Source organism: Empidonax traillii, unplaced genomic scaffold, assembly GCF_003031625.1.
Source record: "Empidonax traillii isolate 1590-97213 ecotype Southwest subspecies unplaced genomic scaffold, ASM303162v1 scaffold50:size1795014, whole genome shotgun sequence".
Taxonomy (NCBI): domain Eukaryota; kingdom Metazoa; phylum Chordata; class Aves; order Passeriformes; family Tyrannidae; genus Empidonax; species Empidonax traillii.
This window is the reverse complement of record NW_020955243.1, coordinates 401195-411036: the sequence shown is the minus strand read 5'-3', so window position 1 is coordinate 411036 and position 9842 is coordinate 401195.

The window sequence follows — 9842 nt, the reverse complement described above, 5'->3', positions numbered from 1 at the left end:
TGCTTTAGTCATCACTTTAGGCCCAACTGCTTTTAGTGAGCACTTCAGCCTCCTGTGCCAGCAGTTCTTACGCAGATATACAATTTTAGATTAATTTCTTGATTAGAAGCTCATAGTTATCCAAGTCCTTTGCTCATCAGTAGTGTGACATTCACAATCTGCCAACACACCACTCTGGGAGATTAGGCAGAATAGATTTTAAATGGTATGTTATTGACATTTCAATTATTTAAGCTTCGGTAGAAAGTGACCAGATGAGGTTTAGATTATATGATTCGTCTCGCAGGAAAGTTCTGCTGGAAAGGATCAGATGAAAAGAGGGGTAAGAGGTGGCTCAGGTACCTGTAGATCAGAGCTGAGGAGCAGAGGGAGACAGGCTAGAGAGACTTGCTAAGGGGATGGATCCAAAAGCAGCTTTATAAAACAGTCAAAGGGATAGAAATGCTTTTCCTAAATACCTCAGGAAGACAAAATACCTGAAGGAATAAGCATGAAGCAAAAGGGCTTTAGCAGCAAGAATGAAATGAAAGGGCGGCCCCAAAACTGTTGGTGTAGATCAGCCCCAGCAGAATGAGGAAGTTTGGTGGGTGATTTCTAATCATGAGAAGACCAGCATTCTGGAATAACTCCAGTGCAGGCAAGACAACCTAACTATTTGTGAATGGGATTATAGCACATGCTTGCCAAAGTCAGCACCAGGCAGGGCTCAGGGACTGGGACATCTTTCCTAGCCCCGTTTGCCCAAGGAACACAGCACTCCATTAACACCAATCGCCATATGACTGCTACAAAATGGGAGATACAAAAGTACAAGTGGTGTAAAAGCCTGAAATTCCTGCTCAGAGGGTATCTCAAGGTTACACCCTCTTCTGTGTGACAGCACCTGCATCCTGGTTGGAAAACTCCAACTGCAAAATGTCAGAACCACTGGAAGTCTGTCATTATATGAACCTCACATGTAACAGTCTGCCTCAGTTGGCTTAGATCTTTGTTAAATGTTCTGTGTTACAGAAGGTCAAAAGAGCTGGCCAGCAATATTTGTATACTTATTATAAATTATATGTTCACAATAGCCAGACAGAACCAGGTGGACCCTCTAAAGAGGAATAAAAGATATGATATTTTTGATTTTCGTCTACTGGGGTAATTTTTTCATTTCCAAATAAGTACAAACACACTGAACCTCTTGAGGACAGCTGCAGAGTGGGAAGAAGTAGTGAAATATTCGAGGGGTTTGTGTTAATAATTATAATAATTAAAACTGTCACTGGTAAGCACTGAAAACACAATGGCCAAAATGTCTTAATGCAGACATCTAATTCCAAATGCAACCACATGAGCAGAGGACTCTTGAAAATGAGCATCTCTGGTTTCTGTGGGGCTGATCTGAAGAACTTCAATAATCATCTCATTTCTGAACAACTGCACTTTGTCTTTTTAAGAAAACACATCAGCACGAGCTTAAGTGCTGATGTAAACTGGGACATTATTTGGGAAATTGAGCAGAGTTTGGTGCCTAATTTAAACACACAAGTTAAAACACTTTGGCATAAATTTTACAGTTCTGCAAAGACACTCTTGCTCACAGAAACAACAAATCAGACGTTTTTCTTACACTGTAATACCTCCAGCCAAAGTGTGAAGATGAGGATATTCCCTTCAATTTTTAGAGAATATTTGAGGCACATTAACTGCCAGACTAGAGGGATGCTCTGCCAAGAAAAAGCGAAAGATTTTCCAAATTTCATTCCCGGGGAAAAGGTTTGTCATGCCACCTGAAGCCATGAAAAGAAAACAGTAAATATAATGCAGCATTAACACCCATCAGGCAGCATGTTTATAGGCAATTGTCTGCTTCACACACCTTGAGCTGTATAATGAGACACAGTGAGTTTTACTACCTATGAAGTAGAGCAATCATCCTCAAATGAGCTGCCTGGAAAGTATTATTGCTGTTATGAAATGGAATTTATATGTAAAAATAACAAAACAGATTCGAGTATTAAGTAGGTCCTTGTTGACATGATTGGAAACAATGAAAGCCAACCAAAAATTGCCTGTGATTTATGACAAAAAAGTGAGATCTGGGAAACGATTTTTTCACTCTTCTACAGACCCTGAAGCATTTATTTTTTAACTTGAACTTTCATTTATTCATTACCCTTAGGGCACCATGAAGTTTCCATTAGTGGCTAATTGCAAACTTGTCCCTGCCTCAAAATAAGTAAATTCCTCTCTGGTCTTAGCTCAAACTGAATTTTTAGAAGCCATAAACAGGGTTCACAAAGCAGCCAGTGAACTGACTGCCAACCTGAGAGGCTCAGTCTCAAAGGATGCAGAAAGCTCCCATTATATCATCACCTGGAGAGGCAGGAGCAGCTCATGGACAGCAGCTCAACATCAATCCAAAAAAGGCAGCAACACAGACAGATTTTGGCTACAGGACCAAACATCACTTTTAAAGCTTTCTCCAGCAGGAGGGCCGAGATTCAGGGGAGCATAAATGAAGGGGTTTGTGTGTGACAAAACAGCAACTTGGATGTTTGAAACCACTGTTCTCCTTCCCCTTTTCCCCTGGTCCTTCTCTCCTGTCACTCTATTGTAACAGAAAGCCAAGAAATGATTAACCAGTGGTTAATTATGGTTGGACTATACAGTAGATGTCTGATTCCATCTCCTCTTTGGTGAGTGAACTTCAGACAGCATAACTGAGAAGGGCATCTCTACATGGAGAGAAGCAGGCCAGTAAATATGAAACATGCACAAATGATGACATCCTGCCCCACATGTGGCACTCTGCACAGTTACAGATTTTGTTTACAGGAACAGAAGAGGAACCTGAGTGTTCTGTGAGCTGGGCCAGCTGTCACATGTAAAGATCTCATATATGCAGCCCAGAGGATTTGTTTCCCTAAACAAACTTGAAATCATCTGTCTTCTTAAATATAACTTTTGTGACACACAGAGGAGAATCAGAAAGCGATGCTGAAAGCTTTCCATGCTCTATTAATTTTATTATGTAAATCCACTCCCCAATTGATATTTTCATTCAAAACTAGCACAAGATTCATCATTATTCCTGGATGTGAAGGGATGTAAAACAAGTAGTATTCAAGCAAGTACTCTCATTTGGATTATTATTTTAATACAGCAGTATTGTCTGTAGGTAATTTTTAAAGCATGTTTGCATAGCAATTCAATGCTGCTCCTTTCCAGAGAGTATTTAGCTTTGTCAATATTTATTACTACTGCTTTTGTAAATACAATAGAAAGCAGAAATGTTTGACTTGAACCTAATAAGCATATTTTGAGCAATGCACAACATTGCTTTTTGAGTTATCTGTCTCCATTCCTAATAACACAGCAACAAAGGGAAAGCCAAACTCACAAAGACCAAAACCCCAAGGAAACACGGGCAAGGCATCCTCAGTGCCTGAACATCAGTTCTACTGCCAGAGGGGAGTGTTAAACAGTTGGTTAAAAACTGCTTTTAGTGTAGTTAATGTAACAAACATATTCACCCAGTCCTATGGACATACAGACAAATGTATGTACTTCATTTAAATCCTACATTCCTTATATACCTGGAAGAGGTGTTCCACACTCTGTGTGTTCCACACTGTCCTGGTCTATGGGTTGTACTTGGTCTAAAGGCCCAAAAGGGTTTGACTCTGCTGTGGATACTGGAGCTCAGATAAACCTGCACAAGCACACAGAAGGAGTTAATCAGAATAGCCAATAAATCAAAGCAACAGAAATGCTTTTTTCTCCACAGAAGCATATTAGTTGTGTTTTCTCCAAAACATTATCAAATTGTGATTTAGGGTAAAGAAGCACCAAGTGTTTTCAGGTAAAATTTTTGACTAAACACTCCAAACACAGAGCAGGAATTAATCCTCAAAGCAAAGAACTTCAAAGCAAAAAAAGTCAGCAACAGTAGGGAAATCAAAGCAACACAAAGCAGACGTGATTTGCTCCAGCCAGGAACAGATCCACACACCAGCTCCATGTGCTGTTTGTGACAATTTGGGGATTCAAAGTACAACTTCTGAATCACATTTAAAAGTTTGAAACTCTTACAGGTTTACTGAGGCAAGCCAATTCCCAGTGAAATTTATCAGCACCTGGCAGTGACCATATGATGGAGCTGCCAGATTGTGAGGGCTCTGGGGGCACTAAAATCCTTAATGGCCCTGACCAGCCTCACCTGGGGCTTCCACTCACACACAGGAGACCACAAACTATTTAAGATCCTTCCTGAGGGAGGGCTGGCTGAGTATTGGTTTCTAGTGTAGTTGTGCTCTTTGATCCAGACATCAACTGCAGACCCAGTTCCTGACTTGAGCTTGGCCCTGCCTCGTCCACGTGGCAAGTGCTGATTCTGACCTAGAGATGGACTGCCTGGTTTGATCTCAGACCTGTCTTGTCACCATGAGGTCTCATGATCTGAACTCCTAATTGGACTTGGCCACCACCTCTGTCCTGTTTGCCTGGCACAGGTACTGTGGGATGTGGGCCAGGCTGGTGAAGACCCTGCTCAGCTGCTCATTTTTGCTCCCAGGAGCTTCTGCTGTTCGCTGGTAGAGCAGGTCGAGATGCCCTCAGAAAGCATTAATGAAGGTAATAATGAGGTATGTTTAAGTGGAGGTGTTTTCTGGTAAGACATTGGCTGAAACTAAGTCAAGAGGGTTTGGTTTATGGAAAATGGCAAACTTCAACTGCAGAGCCAAGCAAACGAAACACGCTGCTTCCAGTGCTGGCATTGCCACTCAGAAACCTCATGGCACAGGGATTTGCAGCTGCTGAGCCAAACAGAAGGTGTTTGAGGCCAAACCTGAAAAATTTCTTATTCTATGAGGGAAATAAGAGGTTGCTTCTCTGTAGAACCTGTCAAGGCTGAATCAGGAGCAAAAAAAAGTGAGGGTTCAGGAAAAGTCAGAACTTGATATTCACACTCTTGACGTGGTTGTTCTCTTTTCGAGGTCCGCTACACATTTTCTGTCACTGAACAAAATCCTAGTTGAGGGTGGAAGAAGAGTTTTTCAAGAATCATGTGTAAAAACACGTGTCCCCATTTAGTCCCGGGGAACACAACACTATCATATTTTTCACAGTTCTGTTTTCAGCCAGTTTTGAGTAGAGTTTAGTCACTTACAGTTGTATTTTGTTTTGGGTGTCTGCATTTTATGGCCTAATTATTCTCCTACGATCAACTACACCAGGCTCCATGTTCTACCAAAGGGGAAAAAAAAGGCAAGTAAATTTTCCAATTATCAAGGCAATGTAGCACTTGTGTACATCATTATGAAGCTGTTAACAAAAATGCTACATTTTCATTAGCTAAAAAGCTATTTACCCCTAATGAGTTGTTAAAGACTAAGGGCAAAATTCTGCTTGCAGTTACACCAGCACAAATCTGTGATCTATCCAAGTGCCTTTCCATTTATATTGGTGTAAGTGAGAGCAGAATCTGGCCTGAATGCTCTTGGGTTTGAGTTTGTAATCTGTTTCTACTTTCAGAAAGTTATTGTACACCAGTAAGGACCAATCAATAACAGTAATACTGGGGGGGAAGGAGAAATTAAAGGAAATTCTTTCCCCCACCATTAGATTGAAGAGGTCAAAGTATTTTAATAGGTCTGTTCTTTATAGAAAGCTTCAGAGGGAAAGAGAAGTTCTGTTTGCTGTATTCTAGTACAGTAACAGTAGTCAGTGTAACCAGAAAGTATCACATTCCTGCTTGCCCCAGTTTTTAAAAACCAGCAGGTTGTTGCTAATGCATGTTTTTTTCTGTCTTCTGTGATTGATTCATCTATTCCTTTTATCTACTTTCATCTATGGAAGTATTTGCCATCAGTAAACAAATAATACAAGTATAATTAAATACAAAAGAGAAGGGAGATGCCTTGCATTGTATGAATTATCACCCAGAAATACATTATAACAAGCATGAATAAAACAATGTTTACTGTAAAAGGAGTAGAAACACACAGCTGTATAAACATTTCTCAGTAGTAGTAAAAGTATGATTTCTCACTCTCCTTTTCTTTACTTAGTTGAATTTAACTCTATAATCCCATAAGCCACTAAACCCTGGAGAGTATAAATAAAAGTAGAATCACTGAGGGCCAGCATCAATTCACATTACAAGGCATGGTAAAATATTAATTGGCAATGGAACACAGGGTTTAGGAATCAGTGAGTCCAGTGTGAATATCTGTGGAGCAGATGGGAGGGGAGAAACCCTTTCCAAGTATGAGTTAAGAGAGAGGTTCCTGTACAATCAACAACAGTATTTAAAGATGAAATGTCCCAGCATCTTCTAACATATTCTTACTCTCCCTTGTTTTGATTGACACGAACATAAAGTTACAAGCAAGGATTAATATCCTGGCACCACCAAATGCCCTGTGGTCCTTGTCCACACCAACCAGCCCTACAGTTCTAACAGCAGTGTTTTCCCATCCTTTGGAGGTAAAGAAGCAGTTGGGTCCCTCATTGCTGCTGGACTGGAGCACAACTCCAGGAACTGTTTTGCCTGGATGGTACAGGCAGGCTGTGACAATGCAGGGAAATGATCCCAGGACTCTTGGGTACAGTCCCAGGCCTCTGAACTGTTTATTCTTCCACTCTCTGGGGTGAAAGAGTGGGAAAGGAAATCTATTTCTTTGGCAGTCTCCAAAGGAGAACCCAGCCCAGGGGCTCAGGAGGTTTGGTTCTTTGTGTTACTGGATGGCCTGTGCTCTGCAGCACACATGTTCATTTGTCACATGTTTTCAGTCTTTGCTGAAATTCACCTTTTTTAATCCTTACTACCTCTGCCTTCTGGGTTACAACCTCTTTCTTTCCCTTTTTTTCTCCCTTTTAGCAAGTTTATCACATCTTGGTACAGTGTCCCACTGCAGCAGAAGCCAGTGGAGGAACTTGGCATCTGCTGCTGCTGTGTGTAGAGTACATGGAAGGTAAGATGATCCCACTCTTTTCTGCATCCCTGAGTCAGGGATAAAAAAGGATTCCTGGCTCTCATAACCAAATACCTGCTAATTGTATATTGAGGTTTGAAGTCCTGGGAGAATATCAACCATTGTAGAATTTGCTTTCAAATTCTAAGTGGGGAAAAGGCAGATTCAGTATTCTCTTGTTAAGGAGGATGATGTTTTTAAAGCCATAGGGCAGAAAGCTCAAGCCTTAATTGTTTCCAGGTTGTGATGAATATGAATGTAACACTGAAATAGCAGATACTCTTTGGAAAGCAAAAGTGAAAAGTCAGCCTCAAAAGACAGTCCATGAAAGTGTTACTTGGGGGCTTTGTAAGGGAACAAAAGTATTTTAAAATCAATATAAAATGTCAGTCACAACAAACAGATTTCAGAACTGCACTTCAGAACTGATGTGAAAAGTGATGTTTGGAGTCAAACCACCGAACTAATTGTCATTTAAGATTTAGAAGAAGATTTGGCCCTCAGCCTCACAAGTCAAAGACCAGTGCAGCAAATACATTGCTGGTCTTCCTTCCCTATTCATTTTACCTTCTAAGTCTCATGTGACCCTTTAAAAGCACTCATTTCCTCATCTCTGGCCTTGAAGCACTTGCATCCATTCTGCACGGGCTTCCAAATGCCCTCAGTGCCTCATCAGTCAGAAAGACCTGTTCCAAAGCATCATCCCAATCCCTTTTAGTTTGGGCCTTTTTACACTTACTTTCCCATTAGTCTGTGGCCAGAATAAAAAGCAGGCTCCACTGACAATACTCTTGCACAAGTCCATGAAATGCAACCTACCATTTTCCACAAGGATCCCAGCACATTTACTTGAAAAGCAGAATCTTATTATTGATATGCCACTGATTTATATCAGGAAGGCTCCACATCCAGCTATAATTTATCTTGGCCTAGTGTTTGGAAAATGAAGCATTCAATATTGTGTCCTTTGACAAATGTACATAGGCACTGGATCCCAGAGGTCTCTCTAACTAATGGGTTTATTCTTGCATCATTCTAGAGATGCCTAAACCCAGCAACTTCACAGAATTGCTTTTGCAGGTTCACACCAAGTAGTCCCACTGCTTTCAGAGAGAATTAAAACCAAACCACTGACTCTCAAGCTCAAAAGCTGCAGAACTCATTTTTTAAAAAACGAAATAATTAAAAGAAAAACATTAACCACAAAGACTTCACCTTTAGAGCCAAAGAGCCTGATTGAATTTGTCCCTGGAAATCTTATAGCAGTAGAGAAAGAAACACATATTAAAGCCAGGGTTCGCCTTCTGAGTGAATGTTCCACCGAGAAGCAAAAATCTCTTTATTTGCCTCGGATGCAGCCATGTATCTAATCTTCCCATAAATACTGCATGACGGTGTTAGACTGATTTAATGGCAACTCCATAAATAAAAAACTCCTTGACCTAAGGTACCAGCTCTGCTGCTGCCATGAAGATGCTGTTGGCGCTGAGTGTGTGGGATGAGGTCCCAGAGCTGTGCCCTGGCCTTGGAGATGGGCTATTGACAGCGGAAACTTGGATCCCTCCTTCCCTGAGTGGCTCAGGCTGAGCTGGGAGAGGGTGGCACATTTTTCCACATGGCAGGAATAATTTGTGAGTTGTTTATGGAATGCTGACTGCAGACAGATGCACAGGGATTGCCATTGGGATGTTGACATTTACAGCTGGAAGTGCTCTGCGTTTCCAAGGCATTCGGGGCACTACAGGAACTGTGTGTACACTTCTCAGAGGACTCTGGGCATCTGCTCACTCATGTCTACTTGCTCTTGGCTCAAGTACAACCAGGTGGTAGGGCAGAGACACCCATATCCCATGGAACCTTGGGGATGGATTGACCCTTCCCTGCAAAATGGGATTTTGCAGCAGGGAGCTCTAACCGTGACAGACACAACAGCAAACATTGACCTGAGAACCAGCCCTGCCCGTAGCCCTTCCCAGCTGACCTGCACGTGCCCAGCACCGTCACCTTGCCCAGAGACCACATTTCCTATCTACATACACGTTCTGCCAGCAGGAGAGGGAACTGGGCGCCAAGGATAGAAAAATCCATTGCCTGATCAGTCCAGAGAAAAGAGTGGGCTGAGAGATGGGAGCTGAGCGTGCTGTGCAGCACAGCCTTGTGTCAGCCCCTGCCCTGCCTGGGGAGTGCTGCTCATAGTGCAGGAATTCTCCGGGCAGCCCCAACGCGCTTCCATGGAGGTGACATCATGATATCAAAATGAAATGAGACTATTTAAATGCAAGACTATCGCGGTGCCAGTACAATGTGAAAATGGAACTAACTCAATGTAAGCCCACAGGGAGCAAGTTACAGTTTGAGAGAGAAATAAAACAATGTAAATGGATGTTACACTGGACTTAAAGAGCCCGCCGAGGCCAGGGTCTGCTGCTGAATTTGTTTGGGCATTCAGCTTAATTTGTGCCATATATCTTGAGCTGGATGCATTGTTTTACTGAATAGCTATTAACTAAAATTAACATGCAGCCAAGTGTGTTGGTGTTCAGGCAGGGTTTGACCTAAGCTGTGAAAAGCAAAGACACTGTGGAAGTGGAAAACAACTCAGTGATACAGAATCTACACAATTATGAGTGTCCTGGCCTAGTCAAAGAAAGATGTTTACAAACTCATTGGAAACTAAAATGTAAAAACATACATTATATGGGTGTATTGGGATTCAGTGTGAATCAAGGCTGGATTTAGGGCAGGGAGAGGGAAGTGAAAATGCAGTGTCATGATCAAGTATCTGAGGGGTGTGCAAAGAGCAAAAAGCAAGTTTTAGTCCTTAGGGGAACTATCGAGGGGTAATGGCACAAAACTGAGAATAAGAACTATCATTCTGAT